Here is a 22834-nt window from a genome sequence, read left to right on the forward strand (position 1 = left end):
AGCAACAATTCCTTACGTAGTAATTTATAAAGCCAGGGCTCTGCTTTACTTGTCTGATGCTTTTTGTGCGTATTCAAACTGTATTATTCTCTTTAGCCCTCGGGATCACAAAATAAAAATTCGGGTATGAAAACGGAATTAGCATGATGATTCATATCTTGCTTTACAACCGTCATATTCAGACTGCTAGCTGTAGTAGCGCATATCCCCCGTGGTGTTCCGGTGCCGAAATTGTATACATCGATTTTTATTCTTATTGATAAAGGCTGCTTTCTAGAAACCAGGTTGATAACAAACCCGCTGGGCATGTTATGACGTCACAAGGTTACGTGACCTCTCTCGACCAGTCAGGGCAGGTTGCGATGACGTAACAAGATCACTCGACCTCATTCGAGCGATCAGCCTATTCCGACTCGGATATCGGCAGGGTTTTTATGCCATGCATTAACGGGGAACCTGTGCTATCGGCTTTTGTGGCGTAGGTTGTCGCTAGAGAGAAAAACGTTTAAAGTATGAAATGGTTGGGTTGTCCTTCATTCCAGAAGCGGATTGGTCAGCGCCGCCTCTCAGTCCTCAGTTGTTGAGTTATTGATTCTTTGTATAGTTGGGTTTGTCTGGCATGCCCATACCATACGGTATAAGTCAACCACTTCATTGCAGAAGGCGCGATGCGGTTCGTGCGAATTTGGAAACATACAGCTGAATTTGACAGGATTTATATAAGTATCCGATTCCAATTTGCTTAAAATAATCCCTTGCGTAGTAATCTTGGGAAATATTAGTAAACATGGGCATTCACAATAATGTCGATGAAATTACTCAAGGCCATTCGATATCGCAGAGGATAGGGCTATCAGGAAGCAGGACAGAAAGGGACATACTCGATGGGCTAGGGCTTCTATGCATTTGGTCTACAGTATATCATAAGAAGAAATAAAGGCTAATCCCGAGGAGAAGTTTGCGGGCGCTATGGTGCGCCAGTTAAGGAAAGCACAAGCCCTTCTGTTCCAAGGGAAGGAGCTGAGGGCGTCGGCTCTTGAAGCCGCGCAAGCAGCCAGGGAAGCCTTGGGCGCTTCCTGTATGGAAGATACGAAAGCGGGCGAGAGGCTGCGTGCTGCCCAGCAGCGAAAGAATGTATAGTGCGGTGACCTTCACCCAGTAGGAGTCTCCTAAAATGCTCTGCGGCTTCCCTGAAATAAGCTTTCTCTCACCCCCCCCCCCCCCCCCCCCCCCCCGTAGTTTCTAAGGATACAAGTTCATTAGCGCTCTGCATATCTGGGCAGCCTTTTGCACCGCTTGAGTGCTTAGTCCTCACACTTCATTATTATAGGCGCATATATTCAGCCGTTTTTACCTACTGAGACAATGGATAATTTTAATTTAGTAGACAGCTACTCTCTTAGAAGTACACCGGATTGGCGATGTGCTTTTCACCTGGCGCCGCAACTGGTGCCTGGCATGCGCAGTACGCAATCCGTAATTCTCCATGGCTGTCTTGCACTGACGTAATTGTAGGGCCCATTTTGGTAGACCATTTGAAAGGTTGCGTGCTTATCTAATCAGCGGATCGTCACCTGCTCGATATACACTGGGCAAAATTTGCAAGTTCCAGAATGATGACACTTCTGATCTCATGTGAAAGCCATTTTTTTACATGGTTTGCACTTGTGCAGACCCGCTAATCTGGAACTCTATAAAAGTTTCCATCGTTCACCTGTTTAATTTCCCTTTCAATTTTCACAGCTTCAGTCAAGCCATCCCTCCATATCAAAAAACCTTTTCTCTGTCTATATCTTCATTAGTGCTCCTGCTTCATACAGACACACACGCAAAATAAAAAAGACGCTCTCCATTTCTTTCTTTTGGCGTCACCTTTTCCTGAATTATCTCGCAACGCACAGAGCGAGCTGCACATAAGCAGGAGGCGATTATTGAGGAGCTCGTTGCTGTAGCGGTGATGCTCCGTCCATCGCACAGGGTGCCGTTGAGCCTATAGTGAGGCATAAGTACAGAATTCTTCAGAAAAAGGTGGAACACTTTTCTTCGTAATGGTCCCTGAAACCAAAAGGAGAAGGATTAACCTAGTTGGAGCTAGTTGGTTGTTTATATAGGATGACAGACAGCGCAAAACTACACAGAGGACAGAGAACGGCAAGGCACGTCTGTGTGCCGTCTTCCCTTTCTGTGTGCTTTTTGTGTTGGTAGTTTTGCGCTGCTTTACAATGAGAAGATGCCTTTAGTGCGAAAGCAATAGTTCACGAAGTGAAACCGCCTGACCACTTTGGGTGAAGCTTGCCCTGAACGGTGACATTGGCCAAACTATAAAATATTTGCTGTGGCTTCGCTCAGCTAGGCCAGGATATACATAGCAAAAGGCGCGTTAGGCGCCGAGCTCTACATAATCGGCGCCTAACAACCATGGCAACCGGTTGCCATGGTTACGGCGCATGCGCAGTACTGGCCTGCGGCGACCGCCCGAAATGCGCCGAATACATTTTTAAAATAAATATTGCCGCGACTGGAACTACAACTCGCGCCGGCGCAAACACATCAGCTTCAGTGGCCCCTGTACGAGGACACTAGGCCGGTCACGCCTTGTGTTCAACTGCAACACATCGTCTTATTCAGCAACTAATATTAATATCAAACTAATATTCGCGCTTTTAGCTAGGTGGCGGTACTGACAGAGATGTGCATTGCATGCGTTGGCGTGAAGAAAGGTGTGGCAGAAGCATGGTCCATAGAGCAATACACGTTGGCATTGACAAGATTGCTGCAGAAACGCAGCTGTGGAGCGTAGACCGGTGGCGTGCATTCGGTAAATTGACATTGACGATGAAAAAACGAAAACGCCTATAACTGGCTCCTTGGGTCTGTGGACACCTCAATCGCGCTTTCGTACCTGGTAGTGGTCTACACCAGAAAAAAAAACTGCGTTTTCGAACAACATTTGATGCTTAGCAATGTGAAATCGCCGACAAGTTTTTTGCTTATTTTACTCCTACAATTCTTTTAAAAAGGTACAATTTTCCGAATGAAACACCACCGCCTTTACATGTGTTTACCAAATGCTATCAGTGGGTCCTAGAAAAACTTTCCTTGCTGGGAGAAATGCCCTGTTATGGGGGTATTGCTTGTACTTTTAAATTTTTTTTATATGATCTAGGGTTAACTTATTTTGCTAATTTTTTTTCCGGCATTGTGACTGAACGCTATTTCTCTACAAGAATTTAAGTAGCTTAACTGCCATCTGTTATCATTCAATTTCCTCTGGCATTCTTCACATAGTATTTTTCGTTCAGCTTCCCGTGCTCGAGCGATGCTCAGCCCATATCCCCCTGTACTGCCTCGTTTGTGGTTTTACTGTGGGCACCTAGTGCTAATCTTCCAACAGCTCTGATTTACTTCTAATCTCTAGTGATCTTCTTCCTTAAGCACAGAACCGGATTCCCAAAAGTGTGCCCCGGCACCATTATTCCTTTCCAAATACCTCTCAGTACTTCATATTTGTTGTACCCCCATAATGCCGCATGTTTCATCGTCCCGGCGTCTTTTCAGTCGTTCGCCCTCAGAGACTGTTCTTGCTTTCTGTGTGCAGCTACCCTTCTCTTACCCACACCGCTCGACCACTCTGGATATTTCATTGCCTTGTATTGTAAGCACCTTATAAATTGCATCGTTGAAAATCATCACACCTCCCTTAGCTACGCTGAAAGTGAAACCTAGAGCGTCTGCTTCGTCTCCACAACAATTAATTAGAATTTGCAAATATTGCTGGCTATCAGCTCACAGTACGATATTGTCCGCATACTTTAAACCCGGGAGCCGTTGCTCAGCGACCTTTCCGCCCAAAATGCACGAAAGATTATAACGTGGATTACTTCCTTGTAGCCTTCTTTCCATATTTACAACAGAAAACATGAACAGCAGCGGTGATAGATTACAAGCTTGCCTTAATCCTTTGTGTACCTCGACAGTTGTCGTACTTTTTGCCCCTTCCCATGTAATTTCAACTGCGTTATCTCCATATATTTCCTGTTGAAAATCAGTTACCTCATGAGCGATACCTTCAGTTTTTAATATGTTCCACAGTAGCTCCCTGTTCACTTTGTCGTATGCACCGCTTATGTTGGGAGGTCTGTTCTCCACTTAAGCTGTTTCTGTGCATTGGCTAAGCACGAACACGCTAGCATCTAAGCGTCTACCCCTTCCGAAGTACTCCGATTATCCTAATACTTTCTACCCATGGCTGCATTTTTAAGTTCATCACCGGCATTTTTCCCGAGCACTCAATTTCGCGGAGTGTGGCAGTCACCAACCTTCCTAGCGAAGCAAGGCCTATACATTACTCATCATACACGGTGCCACACCCATGATGCACCCATCTTCGCTTGAACTCAGCAGTACACAAAAAGAAAGCATACTGATGGTTGGCGCCCTTTTTAAGAAGATGATTTTGGAATCCACATTTTTCTCGGAACTGAAGGCACATTTTCTTGGTAAACTCCTCCAGACCACATGCACAGAGCAGAGCATTATCCCCGTAAAAGCACAGAAGCTCAGAAGCGTTTTCATCTCGTCGCTCGTTTCTAAAAAAATTACGGAAAGTAAAGGCAAACGAAATGAAGCTACAGAAATGAAAGAAGAATTCAACAGAATCTACCGCACGCGTTCCTGGATCGAACCGGGAGAAGCGGGGGGAGCTATTCTAAAAAAAAAACGGTGCATTTTCGCCGGAAATATCCTCACGAAAACGAAGCCCCGTACAAATGATAACTCGTGAATGATGCAGCATATGCCCCTCGGAGTATGTTAAGCCGATCGCATCTACCGGTTTTCATATTTTGTAATTAATACCCATGAACTTACAGCGTGACATCCGAGGGGGTGGGAGTTGATAGGGGATTAACCACGGCTCATTCGCTTTAACTGCGATTTCATGAAGATCAGTCGGTGCCGTTTTCTGGGGGTCTCTTTTAAGGGGCACTGTTCGTTTTTTTGTTGTATCCGACTGCAGCTACCATCTTTTTGCATCTTGCCCATGCCTCATTCTTCAATGGGCACGTATGTTGTGTAAACGGTATCTTAAAAGAATTTCAACTCATTTGTGGTGATATTCCATGCTCCCGGGCACCACACTTGCGAAGAGCCGGACTTGTAAACTAAGAATAACCAGTCACAAAACACGAGGGATAAGAGAACGAGAGTTCACGCCACAACGACTGGAGTTGGTGCATTGTACTTTCAAACGTTTTCAATTTACATTGTACAAACCGGCCCTCATTTCAGCTCTTGAGCCGGACTTGAACTGTGCTGTTGTAGGTTGTCATCAAGGACGAAAGAATGTCCCTGCGATAAGGTATCCTGTAAGCGCACCCCCGTGCTTCTTGTGCTGTAAAAATTAGCTACCCATGCTAATACCAACCGTGAGCGCATTCGTGTTCATTTTTTATTTTTTCCACTTACAAATGTATGACATGATCGATCGGCTTGCTTTCTAATCGAGATTGTTACAAAATGCTTTTTATTTGCAAAATCGCTGGACACAGGGCGACCCACGCAAGCCAGCGGGTTCCGCGTAGAAATGTACTTTCAGTGTATCACACCAACAATGTTAATCACTGGCATCCATTTGGCACGTTTTACAGTAGACATTTCGTGGACTAGAACAAACGATGTATGGTATGACAGGGTATATTGCCAAATCACAACCGATAGTTGCAATAGATATGCAGCCGCTACTCCGACAATCGCTTCGACTTCGTCACCGATAGCCAGCGCCGTGGCCGCCGCGGTGGCACAAACTGGACCTTTCGCCATCACCGGCGGCGGGGCGCATTCGGCGGGTAGCTGCTACAGAAAATCGAGCGGTCGTTCCATAGTAAACGCTTAGTCCGACTAGGAAAAAATTCGCGATGTTTTGACAGAGAATTTTTATACTTCTTACCAACACTAAATTAAAAACGTGGAAACAGTTTCCGTATCCCTGAAAATCCTGTTGCTGCTCGTTCTAATGACCTGACCGCTAGAGCAATGACCTAAATTCTGGAAACAATTCTGCAGAGAACAAATCATAAAATAAAATAAACAAGTTATCAATTTGGCGTTGCGACTTCGTTCTGCTCTTGGTGCCTTGATGGGCCGACGGTAGTGGTGCCCCCTCGTCTGGAGCTCCCTTGCGTTCCACCAGTCTGAGCGCAGAAGGAGAGCGAGGGTAAGCAGGGAATGGGGAGGAGAGAGAGAGAGAGGTATAGACGCTTTACAGCGCGGAACTATGGGCGCCGCCATATTAGGTCAGGTGACCACTCTTCCATCGCTGGCCTTCTGACTCCGCTGCCTGCCTGCGAGGAAGCTTCAACTGCAAGGACATTCTGCAGCGAGAATACTTATTTTGCTAGCAAAATGGATACAGGATGGGTGGATGACACCAAGCTTTGGCCAAGCTTCAGCGGCCGTGCAAGTGCGCTATTATTTGTGCATTTTAGGCCTCTTTTCTCTTGTTTTCTTGTGGGCCTTCACGCCACATAGCGTTATTTGGTGACGGCGGTGTGCTCGCTGTATCTCCTTTCTCGCTTTTCTAACTTAAAAATTACTGCTGGCATTTCTGTCCTACTGTGCTTATGAATGTTTTCGTGCATGCGTTTGAAGTGAGAACTTCCTAGATATCGTTGCAGCACAAGTTAGTTGCACTCTACAAACATGTACTTTCTTTGCAGCTGGCTCGTAACTGCCTCATTCTACAAAAAATCCCCAACACCTGCGTACCAGTCGCTGACAGATATTGAGAACTAATTTTTTGTGTCTGATCGGCCGCGGCAATAATGCTGCGGCCCGCGGCATATGTTTACGATGGATGAACGGCTGGTATTAGCTCCTGCTGTTTGACTTTGCTTCAAATCGAACTTTTGCTTGCTTGCGGAAAGGATTTTCGAATTTAAGCTTTTTAAAGCCTCCCGCAAGGACCTTGAGATCTAACGAGCGCTCGTTTGGGAACAAGTTAGCTTTTATGAAAAGCTCTTTTGCATTTAACCTATAGCTGTTGCGTGGCATCTCCCGATGTAATGCGGTAGGCCTTGCGTACGATGACCGAAGTTTTCAGCGTGTACAGTAAGCCATAACTGGCAGTGGCTAGTAAAATACGAAGTAAAATTATCAGCACAAGCGACAATATTCTTCATTGCATGTTTCTGCACCCGTATTGTTAGATTAAAACGGTTGGAGCTGAGGATGCATTTAATGAACAGTTCCTTTTTATTTTGGTTTCGCAGCTACCTTTGCTCAGAGCATAAGTGTATTACGCAGAACTTAACTAGATTTCTTGGCAACCAACTTTCAGCATGGGGACAAATTTATTATTACCACAAAGCTAACCAACTACAGAAATAGCACATATGACGACATAGTGTACTGATATCATTCTTTATTTCAGCTGTCTACAACTACAAGATTGAAATGCCCGACACAGATGGCAATGCTGCCCTCAACTACCGAGGATTTGCTGAAGGCAGCAACCTGCTTGAGAGTGCCCATGTTGGTGTAGCACTGCACCAGCAGAAAAAATGGTGTGAGCTGCGTCAAGGCAGACATCAGGTCATCGCAAACAGCAAGCAGGACGTAGCGAACAGAAATAAATTTTGGACAACCTTTCACAGCAAGCTGCACATGCAAAGCGGGGCTGAGTGAGCGGTGCAGCCATATTTGTGCCCTGCTTATGAAGGTTGTCGAGGCAACATCCAAGGGGCTCACCGGACAGTCACCAACTGGCAAAGCATGTGCATGGAATGCGGCAACAGCGAAAAATGTGACCCCGGCAACAATGGAGGCAGTTTCTTCACACAAAAAAAAACAGAAACAAAGCCGCGGCAGTTTTTATCGGAAAAGGAGATGCACCTTCACTTTGAAAAATGCCCTCTCGACATCACCAAGGTGCAGAACACCATGCTACACGGTGTTCTGAAGCCACGCAGGAAATTAAATACAGGTGGCGGTGAAGACGGCCGTGCATGTAAGAAAATTATTTCCTGATGTTGCGCATGACTGACTCGAAAAAGTGAGTCGAGTAGGCATAGAGGCTATCATTAAGTGCAAGTAAGATTGCCTTCTGGATTTTGTTGTTGCATAAGTGTACATTTTGTTTGTCTAAATGCAGTCAGTTTCTATAAAGACATTATGCGTAAAGATTTGCTTTTGCTATGTTCAAAAGTGCACATGCAAGGGACATCTGCTTACGGTTGAACCATCCCAAAATACTGGCTGTAATGTTTACCCAGTAATGAGCTTTACAGCAGAGCGTGCGTCTCGACATTGGGACATGTGGTATAGCATCAACAAGACCTTCATACTCATTTATACAGTCTGAGCTGCTCACAACGCGCTGGTGAATATGATAGCGCATGAACTGCAGGAGTTCATATCAAGTTGCGACGGTTTTTAGTGCGATGATCACACGAGGTTACACTTAGCATCTTGGCGCAATTCCGAAGTTCCAGGTGCACCGAGAAACAGCTATTGGTGATGCTACAGCAGATTTGATTTTTTGCAACTTCTTTTGATTTTAAAGTGCACCTTTACATGGTCTTGCATTGCACACTGACTGAGTGATTTTAAGGTTTTAGCCACCATAAGCCTGTTTCGAATATGCGCTAAAAGTCGTTAAATTAACGGACCCTTCCCGTACTGCACAGTTCTCCAGCAGGATCATGGGCAGCACGACTGCAAGCTGCTGTGTGAGGCATGCCAAGGTTTCTTCATGACCAATGTGCTGCTATCTCTTGAGCAAGCTGCAACACTGGCAGAGCACCCTCAGGGAAGTGCAGCATGGCACAAAGAACGATTCCTAAGGATAACTTCCAGTGAGGCCCGTACCTTTCCAATCAAAGCTGCCGCTGAGATGTGGGTATCAAAGCACATACATCCAAGATTCTACGGTAATGCCAGCACACGGTAAGGAGCCAAATATCTCATTGACTGCAGCCTTTGGTGTGGTGACTCAGATGCTCTGCATGGCACGCTGAAGTTTGTACACCTTGGATTCACAAATGCTATGGCAAGTTTTATAGTACAAGAACTATTGCTAAACACTGTTTTGCATGTGATGCTGACAATAGATTGGTTGTGACACCACGCTTTTGTGTTGTACAGCAGATCTTTTGCGTATTTGCAGTATGAACTTTCTATTACCGCATTATGCAACGTGGCAATTCGCAGGCCGGATTTGCCTGCAAAAATTGAAAGTATTACTGTCTGGTTGTAAAATGTGATGTAAATTTCCATTCATTGCTTCCAACATAAGAGCACAACTTGACTGCTTGTTCATTGCAAATCGCATGCAAGTTACAAGCCTGAAAGCATGAAATTGGAGGTTGATTATTGTTATATTGTGAATGCTTGGATTGTATATTGGAATATACCTGTCACTGTTGAAGTTACTTTAAAATGAGGCAGACTAATTCATTAGAACATGAATGTAATTTTTACATGAAGGTATGGAAGAGATTCAGAAGCAAAAGCCCGTGCCTGGTACAAGGAAGCAAAGAACACCGACATTGTGGAATGTGGCCTTATCGTCCGACCTCCCACTTCATGGCTTGGTGCCAGCCCTGATGGCATTACTCCAGACTCGGACACAGTGCTCGAAATAAAGTGCCCGACACCATAGACTGCACTCAAGCATGGTACCTCTGATGCCCTGTTTAAGAGCGGCAAATATGACGTGAATGAGAAGGACAAAAAACTCATACTGAGCAAGGCCGGGAAGAACAGATATTATCTGCAAGTACAGTTGCAGCTGCTTTGCTGCGAGAGAAGCCAGTGCGACTTCGTGATTTGGGCACCCCACGAGGCATACAGGGTCTGTTCTGAAAGTTGTAGGACTGTTTTTTTTTCCTGGGCGAACGGGCGGACGAGAGGCGGTATGCGCGTGCAGGATCGCTGGAGGGGGATATTGGGAATGCTGGGGAAAATCGCCAGTCGGCTCGCGGCCGTTGAAGAGCGCAGGTCGCTTGCACTGTGAGCCCCTGTCGAAACGTCTCGTCATGCAAAATCTTGGAGCGTTTATGGGATCAGCGATGCGCGATCAAATTTTGTGTAAATCTTGGTAAAACGGACAAGGAGACTCACGACATGATTAAGGAGGCCTACGGTGACACTGCCATGTGCAGACAAGGTATTTTTTTCAGTGGCGCAAACTGCTCCGAGAAGTTAAGGAAAGAGTGCAAGACTACGACCGCTCTGGATGCCCTTCGACCAGCAAGACTAACGAAAATGTGTAGCGAGTGAAACATTTACTCCACAGCGATTGTAGGATGAGTATCAGAGTGATTGCTGATGACTTGGGCATTCCTCAAACCAAAGTTTCCTCAAACCCAAGGAAAGTGTGCGCGAGTGTTGTCAGAGGAGCAAAAGGCCTACTGCCTTTTGCAAAAGCGCAACTGCAAAAGCGATCTGCCAGGACCTTCTTCATCATGTGAATGAGGACCCCGATTTTTTGCCCAGCACAAGGCAGGAACGCTGCCTCAGCCCCCCTACAGCCCCGACTTGGCCCCGGCAGGCTTTTTTCTATCCCAGGAGTTAAATTGACGTTCAAGGGGAAACATCCCGGATTAGTAGAGGCGGTTCAAATGGCCGTGTCGAGGGAGCTAAACAGCATTCTGGTCCAGGCGTTCCTGGAGGCGTACGAAAACTGGAAAACTCATTAGCAGCAGCGTGTAGGTGTGGAAGGGTGCTACATTGAAAATTTATAATCGTTTTTACTACTCTTATGAATAAATTTTATTAAAAAAATGAGTCCTACTGCTTGCAGGTCAGACCTGTATGTTATCGAGGTGCCCTATGACAAGCAGTTCTTAAGCAAGGAAGTGGCACACCTTGAGGATTTCTATTTATCACATCTGCTGCCAGCAGTTGTTTACAGCAAGCAATAAACAGGTTCTCACTCCAATAAACAAATAAGATTCAACTAATCGTCTCGTCATTAAAAACAGTTGACCAGGTTTATTTGTGCATGCAACATCACAATCGTCAAATACGTCTCTGAACATATAAAACAAATGCAGGCACAAAGCAAAAACCAACAAGCTCGTACCCTCACCTGATACTGAACATTTCTCATCATCCCAAATGTAAATGCAGGGAGTACAGGCAATAAATATTCAAAAAGAACGACAAAGTAAGACATCTCCTATATGGTTTTAACAAAGGTTTCTATCAGGCAAGCCAATGCAGAAACTCCCGAACAAAACTTTGCGTTGCATTTTAAAAATTCGAAATCCACACAAACGTCAGACCTACACTGTACACCACAGCTGCAAAGGAAGTGCCCCTAAGAAAGCCGAAAACCAAACCCCAAACAGTGAGTTGCTCCACTCATAAAACGCACTGACCGATTCCACCTGTACCATTCTGCACATACAGCTACGGATGTCTGGGCTTGATGCCTTGCCAATCATGCTTGTTTCTTCAACTAACATCTTACACACCCACTGCCAGTGGCACAAAAATACAAATACTGGTTGTGCTCATTTTATTGTATTTTACCTGAAAGACAAGTTGATTCAGGTTCAGAGATGTGAATATTTGCATCAATTGGATAACACAGTGTAGCCACCCGCCCCTTTACACAGCCTACACTGAGTGTAAGAAAGCACTTGCTTTATTTGAAGCATCATGAGGCATTGCGTAACCATGGTCCAGAAAAAGCACATGTAAAAGCATTAAAAAAATTCTGAAGGGAATGAATGGACTACATAGCCATTCAGAGGGAAAGCAAAATTTCAACAGGGAAGGTGTCAAGCTGGAAGAACATATCTTTACCACCATCAAGACAATGAAATAGGCTCAGAACATCAATCTTGGTAGCTCAAACGTGCTCTTCAAATGATTCCAACTTCAGTTCCTCAAGGAGAAAGAGTGCTTTAGAGTTTGCTCTTCCTGGACCTGAGCTAGCGGACTTGAAATTTCTGGCGAACACTTCGGTAATCGGATGGCATGAAAGAAGGCTCGAACGTGGGTTGTTTGTAGCGGCAAAAATAGCTCAGAGCCATTAGAGAAATAGCTGGGAAAATACCTGAATAGCATATATATATTGACAGATGTTTTTAAGTCATCAACAGCAGCCTGCCAGTACACCACCATGCTAGAGGAGTTGATTCGTTGTATCTTGGAAGTGTTCACCTATGGGGCAAAAACTCTGAAGCTAATAAAAATGCTTGAAATTAAATTGTGAGCAATGCGAGCTAAGGATATATATACGGTTCGAGAAGGTTGGTTGAGGGAATAAATGCAATTTAATGATATCCCAGTTGAAACGGATTGGCAAGTTTGCAAGGGTAAGGTGGCTACAGCTGACACAGAAGATTTAACTGAATGCAGGTTTGAGGAGCCTTTCTCTTGCAGAGAACGTTAGTGACGTTACTCAGTGAACAGAGAACATGGGAGGTGCACAAAAGCAAGAGATGACTAGAAGATGTGGCTACTCCACATAAATCTCGATGCATCATTCAGGTGTGTTGTCTACCACTTCCAGATGCTTGCCTGGATGCGACGGTGCCTGAGCACCAGGCTCTGATGCATCACCATGATCTCTAATCAGATTTGGTTGGAGGTTGGAGAGCCCAGCGATGGCACGAAGTACATCATTTGCTAGGGGTTTCTTTGCGAACATACTAGCAGGGAATTGCTTCAAAATCCTGAAGCATTTGAGACGCCTTATTGATCGCTCAACATAAATCTGAAATCTTGCCAGGCGACGCGAATCTACTACCTCTGAACTACAGATCTGCGGCCGGCCTTTGGAAAAGCTTGTGAGTGAAACTTTGACACATAGTGGCAGCAGGTCACCTATGTTAATGGTACGGTCAGCGAGGACTTCATCGCCTTATAAGTCAGGTGGCCTAAAAAACCACTGTCCAAAGTGATGAAACGATCGCTTGCACGGCAACTAACGGTTTTGACATAAACTTAATAAACCCACTTGGTGCAATGACGAAGAATTTTGGCCGTATTGTGCGATTTGTAGGAACTAAGTTATATTTCTTCAGTGCAGCTGCCCAGGTCTGTCAATGAAAATTTCGAAATAGTCCACAATGCATGTTAGGGATTAATTCTCCTCAAAAACATTGGGCACTGTGCTCCATATTATTGTTCTTGGCAGCCAAAACACTAAGTACTCTCTGGTAAACTTTGCAACTTCTTTTCCAATGAAGCAGAAAATCATGCTAGTGGCTGCCGTGGATGCACCAAAACGTAAGGCGACGTCTTTAAGCACGAGGCCAAGACGCAGCTGCGTCAGTGTAAGTAGGATTTGGTCCTCAAAGTGCATAGGGAAAGGGCTCTTCTCAATAGTGGAAAGAGTGTGAACCAGTTCGACAAATGCTACTTTTGACAGACCTCTAAAGAATAGGAAGAGACTTGGTGCAGGAGTTGAGTATGCACTGAAGATAGTCTGGCAAGCACTGTCTGCAGTGACTGGGGCCTCCTAGCGAGTGGTTGCATACACATAGTCATGAACAGCCGCTGGCTCCTCCACTTGAGTTGCTTTTTCATATGTTGCGGCAATCTTGCATCTGCAGCCACAGGCCAAGCAGCCATCACCAAGATACTGAGTTCCTTCTCTCCTGCACAACGAAGGATGGGGAGGAAAGTGAGACAATATTTAGCACGGTGGTATGAGCTAACAGGCGCACAGGATAAAATGACCATGCTATGCAAGGGTTACACTACAGGGAAATAACTTGAGTGTTCTGACTGTATAAATTTGGGCTGCATCGTACTCCTGTAGCGACTTGTAGAAGTACTGAAAGCTTTAAAAGACACTGAGGAAAAACTGAAATTGGCCTCTATCGATAAGGTACTGTGTTCTAATCACAAAGAGATTATGATGAGCGAACACTTGGCCGACAATATACAGAGTTATTCTCAGTAGCCCGGTAAACACTGCTAATGATAGCAGAAATTTTATTCGTAAACAAATTCCGCTGTTGAAATCCTTAACTCTTTCACACGCTTTTCTTTTTTCTACACTCAAACGAAGCACTACTACCAAAAATGTATCTTCAAGTGCAAAATACTAGTAGAGGAGTTGTTATGGAAATAGCAACAATAAAATTATGCAACTTAGGAACGATTGCGGGTCTAATTTCTATTTCTAAGGTGCATATTACGCTTTAAATTGTTAAAAAAATGATGTCACTAATCGTGGCAAACTATATTTGCACAAAAATGGTAGACGGCGTGCTACCCCGCTGACGAGATCGCTGCATATTTGTTTACTTCATTCACTCTATGGCACAAAAACCGCCTTATTTGCGACATGACGGATGCAAAATTAACTTTGAATGAAGAAAGCACTGCTAAGTGCGGCACACTCTCAGCTAAAGGAGCAATATCCGTAGCATACCACAGGATTAAACTGTGCATATAATTAGTGGAAGCAAACGTGCATGGTTTGCACACAAGACAGACTAGCATAAAAGCACGTAAATGAGAACCCATAAAGGATAATTCACACCACTTTACTGTACCTATGTGACAGGTCCTCTGTTGCAATGTTGATGGGCAGGTGATCATAAGCTGCAGCACTCTCTTCATCTTGCTCGCCTGATGAATGCTGCATGCCCCTTTCCTTGCATGACAAAGATTGAGCTGTTGAACACGCCTCTGGCTCCAAACTTGTGACGTCGTGCCCCTTGTGACGTGGTGCCCCCGTCGTGCCCTGTTCCCTTGTGGTGAACAGTGTAAAGAATTGCACAGTATGAAAATACAAAAAAAAATAAACTGCAGTTCAGAACAAACTTCAAAAGCCGCACCGGTGTTCCAAGGTGCAGTGTTGGGTATGGATTGTCTTTAGTGGGACGCCCACCAATGAAATGAACTGAGCATACCTGCAAGACATGTGTATGAAGGCCACATTAAGTTCTGACAACCAGTGCAAGCGGACTACGTCAAACACTACAAATGTAAGGAAATATGTTATATGTTCATTCTAACTAAACATGTAATATGTCGATTTCATGCAACTGTCCAGGCACTGCACTTCTGCTTTGTGCTCTTTTTCACTGTTTCACCATAATATTTTCTCAATGCATATTTGAGAAGTTTTGTTTTCTATAAACCGGGGCGCACAAGAAATATTTTTCAACCGGCGTTTGCACCCACTCAAGAATAGCTCAAAAGCATTCATCGGCTGTGCGATGCCAAAATTAATTAACAAATAAAAACACCAACACAATGCCTGGAAAGCTTCTGGTCGGATGCTATCTCACGTACGCAAACACTCGCATCTCCCCGTTGTGCCGAAAATGAAATGCGGCCAGCAAGGCATGTTCGCGTACATATTTAAAAACGAGAAGGTAGAGATAAGGTATTTACAGTGAAACTGTTTTACGCTTCAAGCGCGAATGCACAGCCGACTCGAAAGGCACCGACTAAATGCGGACATGCACATCAGCCCGTTTAGCTCGGTCCTAGATGACATTATATTTCCCATTAAAACAGCAGGCTCTATGTCGTACTACCCTACTCTCAGATTAACATTGAATGCAAGGTGACTGAAACGATACTAGCAAACCAAACCCTCCCGTCAGACCATGTACAGAAATTTGTTTCAACAGCGGCTTGAGGGCGCGATCACTGACGGCTGCCGGCGTTACAGGTACCGTCAACAAACGACCCGAGCAAATGGAGCTTCACTTTTATCCTGTGTACTCACCCTAGCCGATGAGCCGGGGTAGAAGTCTTTACTCTGCAGGTTAGCGATCTAATGCTGTCGAATCAACTTGTTCTTCTCTCCTTGCGAAAATCTGTGCATCCCGGAAGGCCTAGTACACGGACAATCTTCGTGAAGTTGAGGCCCGTGTGTTTTGCAAACAGATATGTTCCGAGCCTTCAAATCTGCGTCGCAGTTCTTGCAACCGAACACGGAACATGTCTTGCCTCTACTTTTCCACATTTTGGCCGCAAAGCGATGCCGCAAAACGATGGATACAGCGGCGAAGTTAGCAGCCCGCAGGCACCAGCTGCTGACGTCTGAGATCCTGTTGGCCACTTATGTCGCGACGGCGGTGGCGCCGCGAGCGTCAACTAAGAAAACTGCTATCTGTAAACGGTCTATAAAAGGCTGCGCCTTGGAGAGAAGTTCTCAGTCGTCTGCGAACGCTTTGGAGTGGCTACCGACAGAGAATTTATCGTGCGTCTTCGTTGGACTACGCTCCTGACTAAGAGGCTTTGGTTTGGTTTGGTTTATGGGGTTTAACGTCCCAAAGCGACTAAGGCTATGAGAGACGCCGTAGTGGAGGGCTCCGGAAATTTCGACCACCTGGGGTTCTTTAACGTGCACTGACATCGCACAGTACACGGGCCTCGAATTTCTCCTCCAAAGAAATTCAGCCACCGCGGCCGGGATCGAACCCGCGTCTTTCGGGCCAGCAGCCGAGCACCATAGCCACTGAGCCACCGCGGCGGCTAAGAGGCTTTCGTTCAGTGATTCAGTAAGTATAATCGGTACATATTCATAGCTGACTCACAGTAGCAGTAAAAGATTTTCCGCGGTGCGCGTCTCAGTAAGCCTCAATTCTGGTTCTTTGATTCGCAGGTGACAGCATGGAGGACCCCGGTTATTGCAGCGATGGGGTAACCAGCGTCGAAGACCTGATGCTCCAGGACACACCACGGGCGTCTACGCCACTGCCGAAAAGCCGGCACGATTCCTAGGAGCAGTCAAATCCGTCCAGTTCGTGGGTGTCTTCGGCTCTTCCTTTCACTTAATCTTGCGACGCATCAGTGATCAGCTCCGGGTCCGGGTCCATTCTCTGTCCGCCGTCGCGACCAAAAAAAATCTCCGTTGAAGAATCTGTGTCTCGCTGCCGTCGGAGCCTACAATTCTCTGACGGTTGCAGGCATCATGACAAAGGCGAGCGCGATGATTCCGAGGAGTTCCCGTCAAGCACTGGTGACGCGGAAGGCGCTCTTTTTGCTAATGAGTTTCAGCACTGAAGCAGCGAGACATCTTGGAATTTTCTGGATAGCCTGGAGAACGACTCCGACCAGCTGCCTGCGCTCTTCCAGCGCTTCTGCCTGTGCAGTTTGCCGTGAAAGGCAGCTCTTGCGCTTGCAGCGCGATCGGATCATACTGCCACGTATCATTGCAGTGTTCGTTCGCGCTAAAGCCGCTGAATAGGGCGTTATCATTTTTGTTCTTGACGCGTGACGCTACCGGACTAATCTCGATTGATCACAGCCATGACGAAGTGAATCTACATTTTTGCAGATTGCTGGAGTTTATTTTGACCGGTTACCTCGAAGTTTCCTTGCCGGCTTTAAATTTAACTATGCAGAGAGCGGCGGGCATTCGTAGTTCGACAACTGACAAGCACGTTTGCTGCTTAGGCCCTGTCGTGCTGTTCAGTTCTTTCGCTGGCGCAAGTCAGCCCAAATAAAGAGCTACGTTTGCAAGTCATGTTGCTGTCTTCCTGACCGCTCGACTGCCGTCACTACAACTTGAAAATACGAGCCCTGAATCTCCCAGACACGTCTGTCGAGCTATAACGCACTTCTGAAATCCTCGGAAGCAGCGACGAGAGCTTAGAATCATTGGAATAAGCTGCATTTGCATGGTAAGTGCACTATAGTTGCATAGCGTGCTTAAAGCTTGCACACATTTTCTGTCAATGCCTTGGCTATGTATTCATGCGCTGCTTTATTATTATTTTCCTTTGTGATGTCGGCTTCATGCAAGACAGCTGCAGCGAAGTGCGCTTTATCCTTAGCCTGAGAGCGTAAGAATACCCTCGGTGAAAGCATGCTCCATGTGGATTCATCTATTTCAGTCGTGGAGAAGTTGTGCTGAGGGAAACGTATGCTCAGACTGCGGTATATCCTGCAAAGTTGCATGTCCGGTTACCTGTGCTTGTTATTTAATTCTAATCCGCCTTTTTTGTCATTCTTTTTCCATTGCAGCCGACATTTTGTGCTTCTCGCTGCTTCACTGAAGCGGGGACTTGGTCGAAGTCTTGGTGCAGAAGTCGCCTTAATATTGTTTAGCCTGTAGCAATGTTAATAAACTGATTTTTTTTTACTTCGTATTTCTGTGTGTTCTGCGTCATGCTGTCTCTAATCCGCTTCCGCCTGAATCCGGCGTAATGTCTTGCCGACGGGGCTCATCGAGAGCGGAAAAGGGGATGGTGATGCGAAGGATTTCTGACTCCCCAAGTTCGGGTGGTACTTTACCCTTATACAAGCTACCTAATGATTCGTAACGCCGCTCGGCTGCTGACCCCAAAGAAGCGGGTTCGATCCCGGTCGCGGCGGCTGAATTTCGATGAAGGCGAAATTCTAGAGGCCCGTGTGCTGTGCGATGTCACTGCACGTTAAAGAACCCCAGGTGGTCGAAATTTCCGGACTCCTTCACTGCGGCGTCCATCATAGCCTGAGTTGCTTCGGGACGTTAAACCCCAATAAACCAAACTGTAACCATTGTTTTACAGAGGTATTAGGAGGGTGATGAAGGTGCATAAACTATCGGGACGCTTCAACCACCTTAGTTTTTTTAACGGGCATGCTGCTACACCAGGTGAGTTTTTATTTCTGCTAGCGAGAGCTGGGCGCTATTTTGTAAGTCATCTGTATGTGCAACATTCATGTACAGCACAGCGGAAGAAAGATTTATAATTTCATAACTCATTAACACTTCTTCTTGGGCGAGTTGGTGCATACTTGATTTGAAAAAAATAGCGCTTTGTGTCTCGTCCTTGTCTTTTCGTGGTTTGCATGCTCTGGCGCTATTTTCTTCAAATTTCATAACTCACTACTTGCGAACAATGTTGATGATTGTGGGTAATATATTAGAGCTGGAATGCCAAATGAGACGAGCTTTCACACAGGAAAGACTACTTGGATATGGCAGCACAGTCACGTGTCTATCACAGATACCATGCAAGAAAGTCATCTGCCTCCCAAACCTGTGGCTGTTCCGAGTTGTGCCTGATGTTTCCCTTGAGCAACAATTCCTTACCTAGAAATGAATGAAGCTAGTGTTGTGCTTCACTTATCTCATGCTTTTTGTGCGTATTCAAACTGTATTAGTCTCTTTAGCTCCTGCGATCGCAATATAATAATTTTTGGTATGGAAGTGGAATTCGATAGCATGATATATAAGGTTTTCTCCTTGTTTCTTTCGAATTGTCGGTCGATCAGCCGTCATATTTGAACTGCTAGCTGCAGTAGCGCATATCCGTCATTATGTTCCGGTGCCGAAATTATATACATCGAATTTTATTGTTATTCATCATGACTGCTGTCTAAAAACCAGGTTGCTAACAAAAACCCGCCGGACATGTCATGACGTCAGGAGGTGACGTGATGTCTTTCGACCAATCAGGGCATGTTGTGATGACGTAACAAGATCACTCGACCTCCTTCAAGCAATCAGCCTATTTTCGTCTCGCATATCGGCGGTGTTTTTATGTGACGCATTAACAAGGATCTGAGTAAGCGGCTTTTGTGTCGTAGCTAGTCGCTAGAGTGCGAGAGAGAAAAACGGTTAAAGCTTAAAATGGTGCGGTGGGCCTTCATTCCAGAAGCCCATTGGCTTTGGCCGCTATTCTTGCCCGGTTCACCAACGAATGCTGGCCTTCGAAATGAGCTGGACAGCGCTGCCTATCAGTCCTCAGTTGCTGGGTCATTGATTCTTTGTGTAGTTGGGTTTTTGTGGCATGCCCATACCATAGGGTATAAGTGAGCCACTTCACCGCAGAGGGCACAATGCGGTTCGTACGAATTTGGAAACATATCGCTGAATTTGACTGCATTTATATAAGTTTGAAATTGCCATATCCTTAAAGTGACCTCTTGTGCAGTAATGTTTAGAAATACGCGTATTACTAAACATGGGCATTCACAATACTGTAGATGAAATTACTCAATGTCATTCGATATCGCAGAGGATAGGGCTATCAGGAAGAAGGACAAAAATTGACGTACTCGATAGACTAGTGCTCCATTGCCTTTGGTCTACGGGATATCATAAGAAAAAAGAGAGGTTAATCTCAAAGAGAAGCTTGAGGGCGCTATAGTACGCCAGTTAACGAAAGCACCAGCCGCTCTGTTGCAAAGGATGTGGCTTAGGGCGTCGGCTTCTGAAGCCGTGCAAGCCGCCAGGCAGTCCTTGCGTTAGGAAAGTGGGCGAGAGGCTGCGTGCCGTCCAGCAGCGAAAGAACGTATGGTGCGGTGACTCTCGCCTACTAGGAGTCCTAAAATGCTCTCCGGCTTTCCTGCAATGCGCCTTAGCTTTTTCGTTACCGCATCTGGTACATCAATTTATACTCTTGAGTCTCGGGGATTACGCGTCTTTTAAAGCTCCTGATCGCGCTCTGTCTAAATAAGGTACAGTTGCTTTGGGTACCGGGGCACAAGGGATTTCATTTAATGAGGTTGCAAATTCCTTAGCAAGGGCCTCTCCCTGCGGCCCAATTGGTGCTGCCCTGCCAAATTCTGCATACACAGCTGCGCACAGGTTTCCGCAGCTACACAATATTTCAGGAATTTGCTGCCTCGGCTCTTACATCATCTCCCGGATATCAGCATCTGCTGATTTATTGGAGTAGCAAAGGCTGGCGCTCGCAGAGACTGGAGGTCTCTCACGCTTTTGTGTTGCTGGGTTCTTCTGCTAAATTTCTACATTCACAGATCTCGTCTGGCGGCTTCCCCACTCTGCCCATTTACTGCCGAACCTGAGACAATGGATCACTACCTGCTGTTCTGCCGCCGCCTCTCTTCTTTGAGGAGGCGTCTACTAGAAATTACGTTCCACATGTTCGGTCTGCCTGTGTCCACTGCTTTTGTTCTTCCCATTGGCGCTTCTTTGCTTGGAAGAAGCAACGAGAGTGTGGGCTCTGCTATGTGAAACCTCCTTCTGGAAACACTGAGACTCCTATTCTAGAGGTTTTTTTTTCTTTCTCCTCTCCGCTCTAAGTTATTGCGAACTTCAAACATTACATGCGTTATATTCAAATTTGCACATAAGACTATTGTCCCGTCTTCGATCTCCTAGTTAACAGGTCCCCTGTCGTTGCGTCGCTTAGTGTGTCAACCTATATCCAATTACTGCTCATATTTCCCCGTTTAACGCTCCTGTTTCCAGCAATTCAGCGCCTGTGTCGTGGACACCCCCCGTAGTTGGTATGTGGTATCTTCATTTTAAGCCAACCAACCAACCATATGCATACTAGCAAAACACCAGAACAAAAGACGCGAAGGAAAGCACTTTCACTGGAGCCAGACATCAAGCTGCCGTGGTATATGAACGGCTTGCTTGTAGGGTTGTGCACTTGACCAACTTAAAAAAGGGCGTATTTTGTGTAGTTGTCACCGTGTGCTTTGTTCTTTGTCTTCGTCAAATACCGCGCTCCCGTGATTTCGCCTCGTGCACGAGCCAGTGCTCGCAACGAACGTCGCGGCGCTCGCGGTGAACCGATCCTCGCTCGACGGCTCGGTCCAGGCCCACTGGTGGCAGATGGCTGGAACTGGCACGTAAGTCGGCGGCAGGACGCAATGGCTGGCAGTGGCGGCAGCCTGTGGCCCAAATTCCCGCAAGACTAAAGCGGCAAGCACGCTTTCGCTTCTCTAGTGGTGCATTTGACACCCTGACCTTTGGCAGCTGCTCCCTGCTACTGCTCAGCAAGCGTCCACGGTCTGCACGTAGGACTCGTTCCTCTGTCTTTGGGTTCGCGCTTTACGAGGGGTTTTCTGCAGGCTGAACTGTTGTTCATCATGTCGTAACGGCAGGGGCTGGGCTCGGGGCTCTGGGGAATACAAGGTCCGGTGACATGGTCAAGGCTAGCGCGTAGGATATCTGGGAATCATTTAGAGCGCTACTTCTTCCTGAGTTGAGCTGCGTCAGCGCAAGCGGCAGCGCGAACTAGAAGCACATCAGCGGATGAAATTACGGCGGTAGCGAAGAGAGCGCGAAGAGTAAAGAGGAGGAGGGTCGAGTTAAGGCCAGAGCGCTGGTTGAGGTACGCACACGCAGGTCTCTTGGATAACGAGGAGGTCCACTCCCTCGCCCGAGGTCTCACTTTACGGGCCGGAGTTGGACCCCCTCCGCCATCCCATGAGCGTCTGCTTACCTTCAGAGATATCCTTACCCATTACCAAGATACCCGGCGCGTTTACGCACCGCCGGCTCCCTCCGTAAGCCTACCCCAGGCCTCCCACTGATGCCGACTCCGCGCCCGTACTGCTCCCTACCCTATTCTCCCTCATTCCCGCTGCCCCGATCAGTTCCTCTCCTCCTGTAACTTCTGCGGGAAACCGGGAGACTTTCTTCACGTCGTCCTAACGTGTCTTACCATCCCACAGCTTTCATACCCAACCACAGCGGAATGATACAGGGAGGCTCTCCTGGCCAACTACGTTGCTGCTGATCAGCGCCTGATAATTACCGACGCCCGGAAGCAGATGGCCCTCCATGGGCTCTCCTTTGTCCTGTAAGGGCAGCCCCCTTAGGGTTGCCTCGTCCCATGTGACAGGGGAGGAGAGAGGGTGGGGTTTTCCCCTTCTTCATTGTTTGTTAATAAACATTTTCCGTGGCCAAACGCCGCCGCCGCCGTTTGGCATCGCATTTTCCTTATGCTATCGAGTATCATTCAAATACATCGACAAATGCGCTCAAATTTCGCAGTACCGTTTATCGTAATCATTGAGCGATTTTTTACCTTTGACTGCAGCTCTTTTCCTTAAATCCGCCCAGGGTGCCTTGTGCGATAGCGCGTGCAATGCATCTTTTCATTATTTTGTCTCGTTATTCCTCAACCTGCAACGTTGTATTTCGCAGCGCTCTTGG

General features: G+C 46.4%; 2 pseudogenes; both read right to left on the reverse strand.

Annotated features, from left to right (window-relative positions):
* Nucleotides 1-12493: 12493 nt before the first annotated feature.
* Nucleotides 12494-13318, reverse strand: LOC149356323 (uncharacterized; annotated as a pseudogene).
* Nucleotides 13319-13371: 53 nt separating this feature from the next.
* Nucleotides 13372-22461, reverse strand: LOC149356324 (uncharacterized; annotated as a pseudogene).
* Between the last annotated feature and the right edge of the window lie 373 nt (nucleotides 22462-22834).

Source organism: Amblyomma mixtum, chromosome 3 (genome assembly GCF_055824585.1).
Source record: "Amblyomma mixtum isolate Tamu chromosome 3, ASM5582458v1, whole genome shotgun sequence".
Lineage (NCBI taxonomy): Eukaryota > Metazoa > Arthropoda > Arachnida > Ixodida > Ixodidae > Amblyomma > Amblyomma mixtum.